The sequence below is a fragment of the Lonchura striata genome, chromosome 1A, assembly GCF_050655825.1.
Source record: "Lonchura striata isolate lonStrDom1 chromosome 1A, ASM5065582v1, whole genome shotgun sequence".
Lineage (NCBI taxonomy): Eukaryota > Metazoa > Chordata > Aves > Passeriformes > Estrildidae > Lonchura > Lonchura striata.
Window position 1 is genome coordinate 56,258,264 of NC_140741.1, and position 20,771 is coordinate 56,279,034.

The following is a 20,771-nucleotide window of genomic DNA, read 5'->3' on the forward strand; positions in this document are numbered from 1 at the left end:
AGAAGGACAACCTGAATTCTACATGGCTTGTACCAGTTCTTGATTTGATTGTCTAGATTTCTAATCAGTGCAAACATGTTCCTGTCATAAACGATCTGTGCTAATTTCTATAACACTATAAAAAACCGAAACATTATGAAGAAAGACTCCAAAATAGTTAAAATATTTTTTGCATAATGGCTCAGCAGCTGCATTTTGCATAGTCAGTTTTCCATTCAGTCTCCCCTGGGAACTGTTGTGTTCACAGCACTATTTGCATGCTTTTCAGAAAGGCTTTTCAGAAAGCTGCCTGTGTTAAGTCTTTAGTGGTTTGCTTTGCTTTGTGAGGAGGGCACAGAAAACAACATTTGGAATAGAAGGTGAAGATTACTGACTCCATATGCAATACTGAAAGCAAGTACAGACTCAAACTATGCTTTCCCTTATCTTTTGTATCCTCTGTGTGTGTTCCAGTACCACCTGCTTTTTTGACCTATTTCATTCTTTTATTTCTCATTGCTGCTCTTACTGGGAGTGGCTTGCTGCAGCACCAGGGGCAACTGCACTTTCAGGAGAAACTCCTTCAATAAAGCAGCCAATGAAAGGTGGCTTTAAGCTGAAAGGAATATGTCTGGAGACTGAAGTGCTCGGTCCTGCATTAATATTTTGGAGGGCATACTATTGATATTACCAATACCTTTAGGCACAACATCTGCTGCTTTTTTTCCTCATTTGGAGGATTATCATCTGAAGTTACATGCTCTTTAACACATGTGATGAAGGTCAGAAATCTACCTCTGCTACAGCTTTTCTCTGTGATGCAATAGAGGTTTTTCCACAGAGCACCAGTCATGCAAAGTTAGCAGAGGAGAGTTTCTGGATGTCCTCTGGTCTCTGCTCTCCTCCAAAGATCTGTCTGACAGTAACATGGCTGGATGTGCTCTGTCAGACACTCTGGTTCCAGTGCCAGAGCTGTCCTTTGTGGCGGTGCACAGGGCAGCTGGCGTTCCTAAAGCCCTGTGGGGCTGTCAGTGGGCAGAAGTAATCGATGCTGGGGCTTTTTCTCTGAAAATTGATCCATTGCTGAGAGAGTCTAAGCCCTCACTTCTGGCAGAAAAAAAAACAATTTTCTGTCTCACAAAAAGAAAAAAAAAGAAGAAAAAAAGGTAACAAAAACTACTTTGAGCTGAGATAATGGATTGCATTTCTCTCACATCTGTGTAGCTCTTTTCCAGGGAAGGGCAGAGTCCATGACTATGAATCTTGATTTTGAGAAGAAAGAGGAATACCTCATGAATGTACTTATGTGCATGGTGAGGGAGTGATACAGAACACTGAGAGATAAGCTTAGAATTATAAATTATAGCTCTAAGATAAAACTGGAACTCATATTTTTAACTTACAACTTAAAACAAAATAATGGGTTTTTTAATGTTTTCTATTTTACTGAAAGAGAATATTATGTTTAGTTGCACTGGGCATTAGAAGTTAGGGTTTGCAAGAAGAATTATAAGAGAAAATGGAAGTTTTAGAAAAGCAAGTTGACACAAATAATTGCCATTTTCAATACACATTTCTAAAGGCAACCTGTAGCCAATAAAAAAAAAGGCATTTGAATCAAATAGCAAAAAATTTATTTTTTATTAGACTCTCCTCTGGTCTCCTTGTGCCACCTATGATTTTTTATTGTATTCTTAAAATCTCTTCAGTTACCTTTCTGTAATGAAGAATTTGAGGGCATGGTATAGCCTTTACATCTGCCTTGTTCTTTAAATCTGTTCCAAAGTCCAATTTAATGTCTATAGAGTTTCTGAAAAAAAAAGATAAATAGGGAGACAAGAGAAAAAACACCAGCCTTAATTGAAATAAGGTGCAGAATTACTATATGGGGCAACATGAGTGCACAATTCAATCAGGAAACTCCAGAGATCCAGAGAAAGATCACAGAGAATGATCCATGTTTATTGCATACAGAAGGTTTTCCTAGCATAACCAACACTTATTTTTTTAAACAGCCAAGTGCTTGACATTACAAAATGCACTATTCAGCATTTGGAATTTGCCAGGCAAACTGAGTTTTCTTATGCTAGGTGTCTGCCACAGTCTGGGGATTTTCTTTGTCTTCATATGGTTTAGCTGGTTTTGTAAATGTTGTTCTCTTTGCCTACTGTTTAAGAATCTATCCATGCTTGAACATGCTATAAACCAGGTAAAATTGTTTACTTGAGCCCTGCCAGACATTAAGGTACCATGGTGAATAGGGAAAGCGTGGGGAGGGGGGAAGGAGGGGGTGAAATCAGTCTCGTCTTTTTAAAAATTTTTCTTGTACTCTATTATGCATGTGGGAAGAAAGCCATTCAAGTTGAATGCCAATGGCACAGAGATGTGAGCTAAATAAGTGGGGCAAAAAAGATGAGATAGAGAAATTGAGACTAGACATTGCTGTGGCAGCAAAAACAAAAGGCTACTTCTGAATGCTAGCACTTGCTGGGAAGGGAAAAACAGACAAGTAATTTGGAAGGAAAGCGAAGTGATACTGGGAATTGGTGATGACGAGAGATACCATAAAGATGAGTACTTGGTGGAAAACAAACGTGAATACATGTTTAAAATTGGTGAAATAATGCTTGATCATATGGAATTATGGTGTCTCGTTATATTTCTTTAACACTTGTGACTTAAAATCATACAGCTAATTGTCTTTTAAAGGCAGTTAAGTGCAACCTCTCCATACATGGCACTTTAAAAGACTGCCTTTTGTGGGGTTTTACCCATATGTGTATGAATTGTGTCCTGTCTGTCCATTTCCATAATCTGAGTTGTAATATCTTGAGGGATATTCTCTACCTCATCAGAGCTGAGAGTAAAGAAAGTATTCCAAAGTGTTGGCAGTGGTAAGAGCACTACAGAAAAGTCCTTTAACACAACAATTTCTATAGAAAACTGATACTCCCTCCAATATTTTAATATAATAAAAAACCTACAATAAAATAATTAAATAATTAACAGTACATTTTGGAAAGAAACCTAAATTTTTTTAAAGGATGGAAGAAATATCATCTCAAATAAAATACAGTGACTAACAGATAAAAATGTCACAAACTTTTCTGACTACAGAAATTCATAAGAAATGCAGAAACAGTTGATGTAATTTGTTTAATTCGTTCATCTTAATAAAGGCCTCATTTGTTTCACTATTAAGAATTTTTTAATTGGCTCATATATGCCTTTTGTTTTGACTTTGATTCACATGCTTAACTACCAAAGGGTGTCTCAAAGTTCCATTGTTTCAGAGAGAAGAAAAAGCCTTTAGAAATAACTTCTCAGTCCTTTCAATGGCAGTATTTGAAAAATCTGGGTACAACGGGACAGGAAATTTGAAAATCCAAGACCTCATTATGCTTCTTTCACCCAGATTCAGTCATCTTGTCATATCTGAGGAGGAATTCCTGAATTCACCAAATCAAAAAAAAGGTCATTTTAGAAACTCTGGCTTATTGGTGTACTTTCAGATATCTTCTGAAAAATAGCTTTAATCCATTTGTATAGTGCATTATCCTTAAATAAAGAGCTGAAGAATAAGTAATCCATTTCTGTACAAAAAACCTTGATGTATTCACAACTTTTCCTGCAATGCTCAATCAGTTTAAGCTTTTGCTACTGTTTCCTTGTATTTATTTCAGAGTTTAATTCAGATATTGCTGCAGGATACAGAGTTCACCAATAAAACCTTTCTTTGAAGAAGCACATTTTTCTGTGCTGGATACTCACAACACTGAATATCCTCTGTGGTTTCCAGGTGGACTCATTAATGAACTTCTTCCACTGATTTTCCAAAGTTCTTCAGTTGAACTTTGGGCCTTTTCTAGCCCAAACCTTGAACAGCTTCTTACAAAACCACTGGTGACCAAGTGGTTAGCAAACACAGGGCTAGCAAACTCTACCTGGTTTATGGCAACTGCCTTACTAGTGCTTACTTTTCCTGGTGACATCACTGATAAAGAATTTCCACTTGTTCTAAGCCAGGTACAAGAACACTTTTATAAAAGTAATCCACATTCTCCGTTTAAATCTCCTGTGTAGCAGGCAGGAATCATCTTCAGGCCCCACTTCCAGCTCTGCTGTGGGATTCCTGATGCCTCTGAGTTGAGCCCTTTGCATTGTTTAATGCTCACATTTTTGCGTGGACAATGGAAAAGGTAACTCATCTTTCCCCTGTTGTCTTATACTGAGGGCTCATTGTAGAAGGGATCACCTGTAAAAGATGTCTGGGACCACTTCTTGTAAATCACACCGATTTTATCTCTGGTCTCTGTTGTGACTTTAGCTATTCAGGGATAGAAATGTCATCTTTATTTTTTTTTTAATAAAACATGCTTCTGTGCTGAGCTCAGAAGTACTAGATATTATTATTACTAAGAAAATACTTCCATTATTACTAAGAAAATATTTCCAGATATCCAATGGTTCAGTTACTCTGAGGTAAAAGTACTGTGAGGTATTGTACAACATATCCTCTCCTTCTCTTTAAATCAATATGTCTGTACTTCCTTGACCCAATGACATTTTTTTTGTTTTTTCATATTAAGCCTTGAGTATACATACAGAGACAAAAACCATAGCATTCACAGCAGCTATAGCTTGTTATTGTGAGGGGAAAATCTGTATAGTTCCAGCTGCCAACACTAACACAAGAAAATAAGAGAAAAGCAATGTTTTGTATTAATCTTATTAAACTGCAAATTGCTTTCTCAGCAATCAGAGCTGTACACCGATGCAAATCAGATGCTTACGTAATGCTTTATGCAAGGATGGTGACAAGAACTGCAGTGATAAAAATACTCTTGCTGTGTTCAGACTGTTGCCCTTTCACTTCAAAAAAACCCACCAGCAAATAAACTGCTTGAAATTGATAATTCTGAAGTGTCCCAAGAGTCAAACACATCTCTGTACTCGGCTGACTTTTCACCTAATTATTTTTTGTTGGATTTATTGTTTTGTTTTTTTGGTTTTTTTTTTGTTTTGGTTTTGGTTTTGTTTTGTTTTTTGTTTTGTTTTCCCAAGGTGCTTCATTGGGCACACCAAGATGAACATCTCCTTTTCCATGCCACTCCTTGGAACAGCTCTCATACTAGACCCACATGCATGCATTCTGCAGAGTGCCACATGGCTAAGATTAGGATGTGGTCTTTAGCTGGCATGCTGATGAAAAAGCAACTCCTAATCTAAGACACATGCTCCTGCATCACTATGCATCCTGACTTAATACAAATTATAGCATTTATGTCTGGCCATGCAGTAGCTCTTTTTCAACATAGCCATGTCAGGAATTGGATTAGAATCTAATCTTGATTCTTTTTAGTTAGTTAGTATCAAATTAAGCATATGTATACTAAACATATCTAATACCAGTTTAAATCTCTAAAGAGATTTTTTTCCTCCTGTTTTCCTTCTCCCTTATTCCTTTGGAAAGGTCTAGTCTCTGGCACATTAATCAAATATTAAAGACTTTGATGAAAATTAATTTATTTAGAACTAATAAGTGTGATATCCTAATAGAAACTGTATTAGAATAATTTTGTGTCCAACAACATTGTAAAAATCTAGTGTGAGCTTTTACATTTCAGATATTCAGTGGTATTAATGACAGAGATGGTAGAACTACAGTAACCAACTGATTAGAGATATAAAGATATATCAGAGTAACTCTTTTTTCATTGCTAGATGACATGCATAAGCATCAAAACTGGCTCAAACAGCCTTAATCATTTTGAACTGATTATTTTGTACATATTTCTTCACTTAATCTTACCACAGTATAAGGCAAGCAAAGTTTAATGCAGAGTGAATTCAGTCAAAGTTAGTAGCAAATTGAAATAAAAGCTTATTTAAAGCTTTGTGGTTATAGCAGAAACAAAACAGAATATATTGAGTTTAGGGAAAAAAACACGGAGTATATTTTTATACTAAAAAGAATGTTTATAAGAATAGTAAACTGTAGAATCTTTTCAAGTCTCTGTAGCATATTCCTTTTCAATAAAATATTTTTAGAGCAATATGAAATTGCTGTGTAAATAGTATAGCTAAGGCCAAGTTGTGAGCAGGGAAGAATGTGAGATGGTGAAGAAATCATATCAGTAATTTTGATGATCTCTTCCTTTCCCCATATTTCTTTTGGAGTCACCAAAAGCAAGAGCACAGATTTCTTTGGATGCAAAGAGTGATAAATAAAGCACCAATAGATGCACCAAGCTAGGAAAGGAAACAGGAGAAAGAGGACAAAAGAGAAAACAATGTCTGAAAAGGTACCAGATATATTTGTCCAAAAGTTTATACTATCCATATGTCTATGGCACAGTATTGTGAATATTTGCATCATACTGAGATCATGCTGTGTTGGCTACTTTTAAAGTACATAGAAATGAGAATTTGTATCTAAAATATTCTGAGCATTTGAGATAAAGAAGGTTTGGAAGAAAAGCAAGTGTCCAACATACCTTAGATTCTGGGCTTGATTATGGTACTAATCTGGTTTAGATTGTGGTCTGAATGATGGCCAGAAACAATGTATTTTAAATGTCTATTTATATGTGAAATGGTTCACCCTATGTCAGAACTCTGGTTAGTGGCAGAGCCAGGAATAGACCCAGGTTACCTGGGAAACTAGTTCATTTCCTTATCCTGAGGTTAACTTATATATTGTCATCATAAATTAATTGAATGAAATCCTCTTCTACCTCCCTTCATTTTAGATATTTGGGGGCATTAACTATATTTCCACATTATCTAACTTCTCATAGTTGTTCCAGTATCTTAACACTCTCATAGTTGTTCCAGTATCTTAACACTCTCATCAGATAATTTAATCTCTTCCCCATGGGAGAGCTCTGTGTAAAATATTGAAAAACAACCTAAAAAGAAATGGCAAGCAAAAATTTAGTAACAGCTGTCATATCTTATGTCAAACTCAACCTCTAACTCATGCCATAAATAAAATGAAAATGTTGATGAGAATTATATTATGTCTTTCCAGACTGCTTCTGTTATAGGTGAACATTACATGGAAGACAGTCAAAAACTAAAGGAGTAAAGACATAACAATATTTTCTGAGCTTCCACTACAATCACAGATTCAACAGATGGGACACTTTAATGTAGCATTTGTCTCTTTAATAAAATATGAAAAATAGATTTGCTTTCTTACATGAAATATATTCAATAGTGGTATGCATCTTACATAAGGTACCATTGTGTATAGCTGTTCTTTTTGGTATGCTATTGCTCAGTCCATGACTACCTGGAATATATTGGAAAAGGAGTAGACACAAAAGATTTCTTTATTCATATGTGGAAATGAGAAGTAATTAAGTACCAAAGGCATGGAAAAAATGCTGGTTTTGCATTATTTTGTAAGGCTGCTTTTTTTCTGGTAGGGGAAAAAGAGGTTATCCCAAGAGGAGCCCAGCCTCAAAAACTGGGGTTTAGCTCTGCTGCCTTACAGAGCCAGATGAGTTAAAGTACAACTTGAGCTCCTGCTTCAGAAACAAGAAAGGGTATTTTGGAGGCTGATTGACATCAGCATTAATTCCTATCTGTAGTCACATATTCCAGCTGGGTATCTGAGGTGGAGCTGAGATGTGGCCAGGAGAGGAGATATCATAATTTAATTTTGTCCTTTGTTATAAGGATTTCTCCAGTACTGTTTTTACTTCCTGTTTGGAAAAATCAAGATGCAATATTTTGCTAGGGACAAATTTCACATTGCCAAGTCAAAACTTTTTCTTTTAACCCTGCTGCTTCAACACTTGATTTTGCAAGTCAGGGGGTTACTGTGCACACTGGGATCAAAGATGTTTTGCACTGATTTCTGGAGTGATTCTTCGTGAATTTATTAGTTTGCAGATGAAACCCTGTCATATGTGCATTTGTCATGACACGGCTGTCAGTGATAGAACATTGATTGGCAAGAGGTTTCTCATATTTTTCAGGAAAATTTTGACCCTTAAAAGGATTAACTTTATTTCTAGCTTCCTCACAGCTTCAAGAATTTAATAAAATGGATTCTATTTTTTAATGTGCTTTTCTGTTCTTATTATTCCCTCTGTCCCCAGAATGAGTCTATAATGAGAGCCACTACTGTTGTGCTGTGGTATAACTCATTATCCACAGACAGAAATGAGAACTGACCATGGCACAAGATTAATCCATTCCCATTCCAGCATCTTTAACTTAACATGAATGGAAGACAGCAGCATGTTTGCTTGTTCAGGCAGTGATAGGAATAAAAAATTGGACAAGGAGGCTCAGTTTCCTTCTAGGGATATGTTTTGAAATATTTAAAGTCATGAAAATCTCAATATATTTATATGATAATTAATTAACTATCATATAAATAAATTAATTAATTAATATGATAATATTTATATTTTTAGATTTTAGATAAAATTTATGTATTTTTTTCTAATTTACCATCTTTTAAAACTAAATATTAACCAGGGGAAAACTAAATACACTTTTCACAGCATCATGATCCTACAAGGAGCTGGTAAACTGCTTGTGAAAACAGTAAAGATGACAGCATACAGAAAGGCACTCAGCACATGGGAGTCATTCACACACAATCCGTAAATTTTTCTCTTCTGCAATATAATGTCGGCAAAGAAGCATGTTGGTGTTGTTTATGCTAACAATTGTCAAAGCTGGAATTGAAAAAAAGCTCATTGTGTGAACTTGGTTGAATATGTGAGCATAAGTGTAAGGATTTTTGTATGTCTGCACCATCTCCAGACCATTACATCCCAGTTTGAAAATTTCCCTGAGAGGGAAAAATTATGTTCCTAATTTATAGTTGCTGATACTTCAGAAGTGTTGTCCTAGATTTCTGGTTCCTTGGCCATCATCATGGCATATGCCCATATTTGGTGACAGTCTAATCCACATAGTTCAGCTATGTTCCCTTCACATACTGCATGTTTCTGTGGTGTTCTTTCAAGAGCATTACATAAAATGAGCTGATAGAAAGACATATGATAATAAGCATACATGCCTCAGGCTTTGTGGTTGTAAAATGTCATGCTTACACAGAGAGCATTGTTTGTTTGAAGTCAGCACTCTCAATAACCCATTATAGCTTTGTTTACTCAGGGGCACACAATAAGCCAGAGTTTCAACTCCCAGCCAAACACTTCTCTGCTGAAACTCACAGTTCCCCATCTCACACCCAGGCTGCCATTTACCTCACAGGCACTATTTCAGCACGTATTTTTCATAATATAAAATTGCCAGCCCAAAGCCATTTTATGACTCAAGGGCACAATTATTTCATTACTTTCATCTTGGGTTAAGTACCCTTGAATTACTGTGTTTCTATTGCTCTGGATTGAGAGAGCACAGTAGGTGCAGGACTTTGCCATGTGGAAAGGAACTGTGAGACTCTGCAGAGTCTCATCCCAGCCATATCCCAGAACTGCAGAGGCTGAAAGACAGGAGAACTTCTTAAATTGTTGTGGGAAGGGTGTGGAATAATTTTGATAAAGGACTTATGCAAGATATTCTCTCATATGGAAGGGGGGAGGAAGGAAGAATAGAAATCAAGCAATAAAGCTCCTTGTTTCTTCATCCTTCCTATTTTCAGCATAAAATACAGACAGCAGTAAAAAGACAGGTGAGAAAAGGTGCATTTTTGTGCTGCTTTACACTCTGAATTCCAGTCCACATATGTCTTTACCCTGCTTGTGCTAGTAATTGTTTCAGTTGAATTAGAAGTCAGCCACAGTTTCAAAAGTTTTGGTCAAAAACATTCTCATAACTGCACTGATAGGGATTTCGGGACATTTGTGGCCCTCCAACCTCTAATTCCAGGAACTGAATGTTTAATTTCATGTGGCAATTAAAACATTAGCTGAATTATCTCAACCTCAGCTGATGTTAAGTGTGGGTTCAGACCAAGTTTCAGGCAAAGGTACTATTCTTATTTAGTAAGAGTTGGTTTTATTCTCCCTGTAATTTGGACATTGTCTGGAGCTGTTTTTCATTAGCAATGTGCTATATGTTAAATTAATATAATTCAGATTATGAATTTTTACAACCTTGATCTTGTCTTATGTTTGAAGGTAATTTGTAGTCTCTTCATTTTCATAATAAAATTTTAATTCTGTTCTAGAGGAAATACTTAGATGTGTAAGCTTAGGGGTTTGGGTTTTTTAATTTTATTTAGCTGCAAAATGAATTATTCTCCTTCCCTCTAAGACAATTGGAAATGATGGGAGAAAACCCTCTTCTCATACTCAGCTGGATTCTATTATGAGAGAAGCAGTTGTGGGACTGACTGTGGTGCTCCCTGAGGACATGGCAGCTGGTCACTTAAATCATGGATGACCTCTTTCTTGGGAATGCTTCACAATTATGTTATAGGAGTACGTTTGTCTGCAGTTGTGTTTTCACATCTTGTCTCTTTTGGAAAGCTTCTCAGTTTCTTGTTTCTGTTTTTATCTCTAGTACAAGTTGTCCCTCCTAGTGGCTTCTTTTCAGTGTTCAGCATAACAGAGAATCTTGTAAAGCTTTTGCCATTTTCAAGCAAACTGGAATTAAGCAGGTAATAGGAAACCCTATGGCAAAGCAATTTCCCTGGGCAGTAGTGAGTGGCACTGTGATCACCTTTCCTCTTAACCACTGGGCATGCAGTAATTTCTCCTGTTGCATAGTCTGCATCTTTCATCATGTTCCCTCTTTATTTTCTCTGAAAGACAGTTATTTGCCTCTTTTATTCATGCTCTTCTCCTGACCTCTTTTTCTGGGCCATTATTGAAGCTGAGCCACATTTAGTGAGCCAGTAATTTTCCTACACACTTTTTTTCATTAGAGGTCATGGTCTTGGTTCTGCTGCTTGCTTAGTGTCATTGCCATTTCTGTATTCTTTTCTCCAACATTTTGTCTTCTTCACTTGTGTTATCACTAGAAGTTCCAGGTAATACTGGGGTTTCTGTGTAGTTATGTGGGTCTTTAATATCCAGTTTTAGTGGGACTCTTCCACACTGAACATAGAATTTAATGCTTATTTTTTAATGCTGTTGAGTTTGGCTTTGTGCACATAGATGAACATAGCAAGAGACATGGCCTGCCCAAGAAGAAGTAGAAGGAGATGTATAGAGCAGACAAAACTCAGAAAGAGATAAGCAAAGGAAGTAGCTCACTTCATTGCAAAAAAAGCAATGAAGTAGCATTTATTCTTTAATTTTTCTATTTTGAGATATTTCCATTTAATTCTTTCTTTGACTGTCATAAAATGTTTGGAGTCTGCATCAGAGAATATGAACTGTAGGATAGAAAGCATTTGAAATGTAAGGATTATTTGAAATTATGCCATAGACACATATGGCTCAGAAGAGGTCTTCTGTTGCCATCAAGACATTTTAAATGGCAAAGTAGTCCAAAAAGTATTTTTTTAATATAAAAATAAAAAGCTTCTCCAGGCTGGGAAATCAAAAAAAATATATTTCCAATCTACTGGAGAAGCTCTTCCTTTTTATAAATGGGTGTGTCCTACTGAATAAAACCAAAAGCCAAGGCAATATAATAGCCTGACAGTGATGGAGCCCAGAGCAGCTGCCTGCAGAACGAGCCAAGGGAAGATTTACTCTCTGCTGTGGAGTGCTCTGCCAGCCCCCAGTGGTCTGTGGCCCAAGAACTTTCTCTGTCTTTGTATTCCCATGACTTACCACTGCTAGCTAAATGACCAGACATTTCTGGGCTGGATTTAGATCCAGAGCAGCCCAGAGAGTGGGGAATGCTGAGGAAAGTGCACCTCATTCCTTTGCCATCAGCAAGAGATGAATTTTCTTGCTCACTTTGGGCATGGAAGGTGACCTCAGAGTTCTTCAGTTCCTTCTTAAGCTAAATGTTTTATGAGCATGGCAGACCACTGATGCAGTGCCCTACACATCAGAGTATGAAAATAAACACTACTTGGTAGGGCATGTGTTTAATGCATGCTATAGTTCACCATCTTTTGGAAAGTTATTTCTTTGATTACTGAGCTGCCAGCAGGTAAAATGTAAATTTTCCTGTTTCTGGAAAGTACTAGGGACAAGAAGAGTTATTTAAAAATAACTAAATCAACATGATGCTGGGATGATATTGAATCTTTCTGTAAAACATTAACCTAATTCCTCTTTCTGTTAGGGGAACCAAAGCTTGGATGTGTGTCCCGGCTCATTGGGTGTGACTTTCCAAAAAAAGCATCCGCTCCACTCCTCTTTTTAAAAAACAATTTGCACTTTATTTCTGTGGCACCAAGAGATCACACATCAGCCAACACAGACAGGTAGCCAGAATGAATCAATGACTGGCTTATCTCCCAAGGTCTGTCACCTGCTTTTATTACTGCTGACAGTGGAGCCACCAGTTAAAGGGCAGCTTGAGATGATCAATTTGTAGATAACACTAGATTTTGCACACTAGCTGAGCCTACTGGGGCACAGTTTCCTTTAGAGTAATGATAGTATCAAAGAACCTCCAGCATAAGCTTGCAAAGAAGCTTCCCAGTTTTATCTGCCACATGAAACCTGAGGAATGCTTTCCTAAATAGCTGGATAAAAGACAGCATCAATATGAGTAACAAAACCAATAGGTATATACAAGAAACAGTGTCTCAAAACCACATGCTTTTTAGCAAATAGAAGCAAAAACCCAACATGAACACATAAAGTGGGTATAAGGCATGTGGTAGTAGAATATAGTATCACATTTTCCGTTCTCTTTAGGGAAGGCCACACATACTGTCTATGAATGGGAAGCATTTGGGAAGTAATCTTTATCAGCCTCAAACATACACTAGCAATCTTCAGAGTAAGCTATATTTTGCAAATTACTCTACTTGAACTGCCAAGTGGAAAGATATTTAATGTGAAGAGTTCAATAATGACAGGATTTTAAGATAAAAATAAAAGTTCCATCTTAACTCTGATATGGGAACATGAATACTTGCTAAGGATAGTTGAAGACTACCCCTACTTAAAAAAAATGCAGTTCAGTGGCCTTATATGGTTCGGTTGAAAACAACATTAAATCCCATGTTGTGTTTCTGCATAATCTTCCATTGATTCCTTTGAGTGTGAAATTCTGTCAGAACTTCTGTTATTTCAGCCATTTTTTACATAATTTACTGCATTTTGTAACTCTCTATGACTTGTACTAAGCTTTGTTTCCCACTTGTTCTCTAGGTCTCATGATGTGTTTGCTTCTAAAGATTTTAAATTATTCTAGAGTTCTAATCCTGAGAATTAGTGGGGAAAGAAATTTCTTTAAAATATTAGTACAAACTTATTCAGACCTCTTGCTGGCTGTGACTTGAGAGCTCATTTTAGTCCTACATGTTTTCGATGGATGAATGTTGTGTGTGCGTGTGAATTAACAGCACTTTAGTGTTGACTGTTAGACATCAAATGAAGAATGTTCAGCCAAGGATAAGTAAAAAAAAAAAAAGATCCTACAAAATCATTCAGCTTTTTAATAACACCTTGGACAATATGCTGTATTTTTAAGAGACTGTACTTTGATGTGAGTTGCATCATTTCAAGTTCAAGGAGAAACATGTCTGCATGGCAGTGCAGCTGTTTTTCCTAAATATGGAAATTTGAAGGATCTAAGGTGAAAGTGTCTATCCCTCTTCAATCCACAAGCCCATTAGTTGTTTATCTTACCCTGGCTTTAGCAAGAATGGCTTTAAAATAATACTTGCAAACAGAAATAAAGAGTGGCTGTGCCTGCAGTTGGCAGAGCCTTTGGATTATTTGTCAAAGAGGGATAGAGACAAGCTTTGTGCCTTGCCTTTGGTGTTACCCAAAGCTGCACAATCTGAAGGGTATGAGGAATAGTGATGGGCAGGGGACAGAGCCTGGGAGCACATCAGTCCAGCACTGATAGATACCACAATATTCAATGGAAAATGTGTCATCATCCTCTGCCAACTTTGTGCTTCTGATTTTGCACAGTATGTTTTCCTTCCCTTTTTCTTTCACCTATAATTATTGTCATTACCTGTCTTCTGCCTTCCATACAGCTAGCTTTGGACTTGAGAGGAAACTTCCTTTGATAGCTGAATTTGAGTCAGAATCTATCCAAAACCACAGTTTATGTACCATATTGATAGCCTTGGGCTTTTGCAGCGTTCTTACTACCCATGGTATAGAACCAATTTTAAAGCACAGTGCTTCTTTAAATGAATTTTAGAACTATAATCTGTGCCAGCTTTCTCAATGAAGGGCAGATAACAGGTTTGCTCATTTCCTAGTGAAAATTCATTTTTACTGCTTGACTTAATGATTTGAAAAGGAAAATAATTTAAAATAGCAATAGTGGAGATAATTATGCAGTTTGAGTTCAGGAGCAGGCTCTCAGCATTAGACAGAGAGTTGTTGAAATGCTATAGGTGACAATGATTAAGGCAAATAATTTATATCCTCTTTAGAGTTTTGCATTTGTTGCCCTGCATTCTCCTCATCTACTGTCAGGTGCATACTAATGAGGAATTGTTAATAACTGATGGCAATTTTGAATATATGGAGCTGTGAAGGCAGAACTAGGTACAAAAAATATTTTTGAGCAGTCCATATGTGTTTTGAAGCATCAGATTTTTTGTTTTATAAAAACTGTAATTTCCTGGGTACCGCTGGGTACCTATTTATAATTTTGCATCATTTTGATGAATGGTCAGATTCTCAGGCTTCTTTTGTTTTTTGGCATTTGTGTAATATTCAACATCTGGAGGCATGTAGATCATAGATACTTAAACTTTTGCGAGATCAATCTCACCCAGACCGTCTTGGCATGTTGGCATATCCCAGAGCCTCAGTAACACTTGTAAATATATTCAAGAGGAGTTTTGGGATACCAGCACTGATGACAATGATATGCTGAGGAACTAAGCTAATAAAGTTGTTAACAGCCTTATGAAAGTAATTAATTAATGATTACCTTGAAATTAGTACTCTAAATATATATTCAACTTATAGCATAGCCTAAAACATATGAATTGAAAGGTCAAGATTCTTGTTTTCAGTTACTTTCTCATATGAGAACACTGAGGGGATGAGGAAAACTAACAAAATTTTTTGGTGTTGATGAAATTGGAAACTGAAAAATGGAGAAGTAGCGAAAAATGACACCTCAGCTTTCACAAATTTTTTTCACCATGTTTGAATTCATTGTGATATGGTAAATATTTTGAAGTGTTAAGAAAAATTATAAAGGAGAACAACTGAACAACTGTCTTTGGCTACAAAACTAAGGGGGTTTTCCATTTATATCTATAAGGTCTATTTTTGCAGGTAAAATTACTATAAAGGTGTCTCTGTTCTTTGGAGTGCTCTCTGTAAAAATGTGTAAATTTAATCTGTACCTTTGACAGGAATGTCACCAGCCTTTTAAATTTTGATTCTTGGATTTTATCTTTTAATGTTGAATCACCATATTGACAGAAAAAGACAAATTCAAGGTGAAAAATAAGCCAGAAGGCCTCACCTAAAGTGATTATTTCACTAAACTAAAACAAAACTGACACTGCCTCCCACTCTCAAACCATCATGAATTACAAACACAAGTTTGACTTTCCTGACTCAGCTTGGCTTAATTTCGTGTCTTCATATTTCCTTAGGCTTTATATAGTTTGATTTACTTTCTTTGGTCTAGAAAGAGAAAGAATCATGTTTCCACATAAATTCTTTTCTGGATTCTGCAAAGTGAGATTTGTTTAATTACATAAACAGATACTCAAAGAATATCTTGTCCACAGTTTTTTGGCCTGAACTACTGACAATTTTGTTTTTTTCTTGATCTTTCTCCTTGAAAAATGTTGGATTTTTAGTTTCACAGAACTAAAAATCTAAAGAACTATTGGCACATGCCCAATAACTCCATTAGTAACAGGGAATAGTTTATTTTTTGGTTTGAGACCTCAGGATCTCATTGGGAGTTTCAGTTCTGTGAGGACCCAAGCTACGTCCTCCTCCCTGTGGCATGCCTGCAGTGCTGTCATGCCACCCCTGGCACAGGTGGCATGACAGCAGTGCAGACACAGCCCAGGAGGGAGCTGCCAGCACAGCCCTGCTCACCTCTGAGAGGACAGTGGTTAGGATCATGAGGACATTAGGGTTGTGGTGTAAAGCACACCTTACCCACAGTCTAGATTTTGCCCTGTGGGGTCTTTTACTTTATGAGTGTAAGTGATGTTTTGGATCACACTGAAGATCTCTGCATAGAGGATACAGAACCACAGAAGATGCTCTTCTTTTGTGTGAGATGATGGTTAGCCAAAGCTATAACTCAACTCTGCAGTGTGAACAGATAGCAAGCTACAATGAATCTCGTACCTCTCAGAGATATTTTTTGGTTGTAAAACGATATATCAGACACTGGTGAGTAAAATTAGTGGCCTGTAAATCTCACACTATAAATCAGTCATGGTAAGCGTTAAAACATATAGCTGGAAATATCAGTATTTCATCTGAGGTAATTTAATTAGTTAATAAATAAAAGAAATATGTGTGACCCTTATTGAATTTTTTTCCTCTTTGGATATAATGGCTACAGAAGTGAAGGAGAGAGGGGAGGACAGGAGAGAGAGAGAAAAAAAAGGGAGAGAAAGAGGGAGAGGGAGAGGTTTTATGCAAACTCCAAGTGGGAGCACCTCACAAGGGCAGCAGCGAGGAACAAGATCCTTATGACCTAAACAACATATAGGCAGTTAAAGAATTTGGTCACAAGTCTTCTGAGTCTGTAGCAAGGTAGTCCCAGCGTAAAGCCACAAGAGTTCTGGTTTTAGGTAATCATCACTTGTGAATTCATCCTGTTTCATTTACAGCATACTTAATTGGCTGATACTGGTTGTGTCTGTGCTGCAAGTGGGTACACTTGGGGCTGTGCCATGCAGTCCTGTTTGCTAACTGAAATCTCTTGGAGTAGATCAAAGTCCCATGGGCATCCAAATTTCCCACTAGAGGACACTGGCATACATGGAGATATACTGTAGCTAGAATTCACCAAGAGAATTCAAGCACAGAGATCCACACATTATCCCATGGCATAAGCCAAGCTACTATATAATGTGAAATCATTTTCATTATTCTTTTGCTCCTTCTTCCAACATTTTAGATACAATTTATATATCACATGTGTATACTCAGTAATGAGAGAAACTTAAAATGCTGCAATTATTTTTGGAAGACAGTCCATTCTCCAACTGGAGTTTGGAGAAATATGCATGTTTGTGGGCATATTCAAAATAGAATATGATCCAAACTGTTGTAAGTTAAGTTGATATGACAACCTATCATGTTGGAAATAGTCAGTAATCTGCATTATATTTTGTTAAAAGAAAAACAGACAATTTAATTCATTTCTCTTGTACAAGGGATTTTCTGACTAGCAGGCTGAATGTGAGTGGCAAATCCCATCTTCCTCCTACTAATAGATGTTCTCTGCATTCCAACTGAAGTAATTAAAACTTAGATTAGTAAAAAAAATGCAGTTTGTGGTACAGATTTGATAAGGGCTATACACTGCACTGATCAATTCCAAAAAATATTTTTAAAAATTCCTCTTTTTTCTGGTTTCTTCTCACCTTCCTGTTTATCCCATTATCATTTAAACTGTTTTTTCATATGGGATTCACCTAACTTTAGCCATCTAGAAGTTAAAAATCTAGTCTAAGTGAGAATCAATGAAAAGTAACAAAAACTTCCTGAGGGTGATAACAGTTTATCCTAAAAAAGGTGTTTTAGCCAGATTGGAATTCATTGCTTTCTGGAAGTGGGCACGTACCTGTTACAGGAAATGCAGTTGTCAAATTTGGTGTAGAAGCCACCCAGCTACTATATAGTTAAATATTAAGTCTGTGGAGTAGAAACTGTTTGGGGAAGAAATTCTTGGCCACAAATTAACACTTCCAGATATTCCTGCATATACCTGTGGGATTTAAGAGAAATAAAACAACAAACCAACAACAAAACAAAAACTCCAAACAAATAAAGAAACAAAACCCCCAACAAAAAACAGAAGCTGACACAAAAAAACCATTCCAAACAAATACACCTAATGAAATGATACAAACGTGTCTGGATTCTACCAGAAATTTTCTGTTGACATATTTTTGAGTAATCTTGAGAATCTTGGAAAGGCTGTCCCTTTATATCTAGATGGTTGAATAAGGCATCAAGATATTTGGCCTGCTTGAGACCTGTTTGAGCTACTGAGAATCCAAACATTAAACTTCCAATGTATTGCACAGCCCTTGTGAGCTAGAGCTCTTTTTATGTTGCCCTACTGAAATTCATAGTGTGCATACCTGATTTTTTAATCTGTAATTATTTTTACTAAAGAGTAAAAGGAGAGATTTTTGCATTGTTACTTAAAGTGGCTGGTTCTTTCAAGAAAAAATGTTTTCATTTAAAGGAAAAAGCAATATTCTTTTTTCTTCTCTGTGGCCTATACATGACATATTTTAAATACATTTGCTTGAAGAACACTAATCTTCAAGAAGTACCTTGAACTTTTATCTTTTTTGTAGCAAGCTTTCTGAATTTATCAGCATGTTTATCAGCTGTGTTAGCCAAGCTGCTTTAGCCATCATTGGCTGAACACTTTGACTTCACTAATCATCAAGCAGCCATGAAGGTTCCTTCTGGAACTGATTTTTTCCACTGACTCTGTTGAAGTCACTTTTCCCTGCCTCAAAGATCTGAAAGAGTTGGCAAGAAACCAGGAATCTTAATCCAAAACATAATGTCTGCAAGAATGATAGTGAAAAATTGTGGTTTATCTGTGATTATTTTAAAGAAATGTTTCCTTAATCCCTTAAGTTGTTCTGTAGCATTGTTAAAACTGATGTTTATTAATTATTCTTTCAGGACTGATTCATTATAGATTCTGAAAATAATAATTTGTAACCAAAAACCTATATTTTAAAACAATCCTGATTTTGTGCGTTTAAATGTCTGCTTTGATCCTCAAAAATAAAAGAAATGTCACTTAGCTCATTCTTCATTTTGTAGAGAACATAATTTAATTCTTCATTAAATAGGAAACTCTGCTGGAGCAAGAAACAGCTACTGAAGCCAAGAATAGATAATAATAAACATGTTTTTGTCAGTCGTGATGAACCAGTACAAGCCACCAACATGTTTGCTACGCATGGCTCAGAGGCAGCCAGGGGCTCTGTGCAGGGCTCCCACGCAGCTCCCACACAGCTCCTCCAGGATCTGACGCAGGGTTGGCTGCAGGAGCACGCTCACCCCTCTGTGCAGAGCTGGGGACAATGTGCTGTGCCTTCCAAACCTGTGGTCTTTTTGAAAGACTTCATTAAGGCTCTTAAATACCAAAATCACCTTTGAATATTACAACTCCAGACCACTTACTTGTGGGAGGGGACTTGGGAGATAGTCCCCCTGAGTTGCTGTGGCAGGTGACCAAGGTGTAGCTTCCCGCCTCCCCTGTTGTCAATCTTTTGTTGTACCTTCCCCTCGTTCCTGTCCATCATTATGTAAGCCATCCCCCAGTCTGGAAAGTTCTTTGCTCTCTGTACCCCCATTGGTTCCTTCCCTGTAACCACTCCTTCCCCTTGTCCCCATTGGTTGTCAGCCCATCACTCACCCTCTACTCCACCATTGAACCCTTCCCTCATTGGATGTTTCCTACCCTGACCCTCCTTCCCTGCCACAGTTATATTCCTCACCCCGCCCTCAGCTTGGGGCTCTCAGCGTGAGCTCCCTTCCAGAGAGGTCGTCTTCCCTTGCTCCCCGATCTGCCTTTCCCTACAATAAACCCTCTTGGAAACAACGCCACCTGAGTGTCATCCCGCCATCGAGAGGAAGCTTTACTAGTGCTATCCGGCTCCTGAGGACCTGACCCTGTGGCGTGCCTCACTTACTCAGCTGTTTTTTACTTTTGTGCTTCCTGGTAGCTAAAATTCTGTTTTCCATGGGACCATGAGCATTCCAGTTGGATCTTTCAGCATCTGTCTTCAATTCAAACTTGAAGCGAGTCTAGCAACATGACACTTCTCAATGGGAATCCCCTCGAGCAAGTGATCTGCTAACTATCCTCACAACATGTGCAAAGTAAATCAACAAGATGTGACTCTCAGAAAGGTAGTTGCAATAGCTTATCACTACAAATTACTTCTAATGCTACAGCATAGTGGCAAGGGCACTTTTCCTAGGATGTGTAGGATTCCTGGCCTGGACATCTCCTTCATGTAAAAAAGTTCAAAGGCAGAGTTCTCACTTCTGAAATTGTTGTCTTTGCCATCAGGCTATATGAATTTTTGGATAGGGCCAGCTCTCCACAACTCCTTCTGAAGATATTCCACCCAAGACTCCAGAAAAGGATAAATAAACAATACAGAGAAGCAAAATTTTCACTTTGGATATTGATTTTTTTTTTCTTTAACTGAGGCAGCCTGTGATCCTCACATTTTAAAGTCAAAGGTCATTGTTTAAATAGAAGAGAGAAAAAAATGATCCTGGGATCAAAACCTAGCACCTGTCAGAACCACAGGCATTATTCAGGTCAATTTACCATATCAGCTTTTGTTCCATCTCTCTTTATTCCTCTATCTTCTTCCAGCCTTGGGACTTCAGAGACTAGATTTAGAAACATGGTGACACCTTTTCCCAATGCACATTTACAATGTTTTCTGTAATTACAGTGGGAAAATGCTTAAGGAAAGGAAGAAGAATATTTTTAGAGAGGAGAAAACATTTTATCAAATCTGAATGCTGTAGAAATAAAAACCCAGC

At 37.1% G+C, this 20,771-nt stretch overlaps 1 long non-coding RNA gene across 8 annotated transcripts in view; it reads right to left on the reverse strand.

Annotated features, from left to right (window-relative positions):
• Positions 1–20,771, reverse strand: part of LOC146763489 (uncharacterized) — a 46,039-nt gene that overhangs the window by 17,651 nt on the left and 7,617 nt on the right. For 5 of the 8 annotated variants that reach the window (XR_014952305.1, XR_014952303.1, XR_014952306.1 and 2 more), the window contains exon 3: positions 17,797–17,940. This is a non-coding gene — a long non-coding RNA (uncharacterized LOC146763489). The other 3 variants (XR_014952300.1, XR_014952299.1, XR_014952301.1) reach the window with 2 other exon arrangements.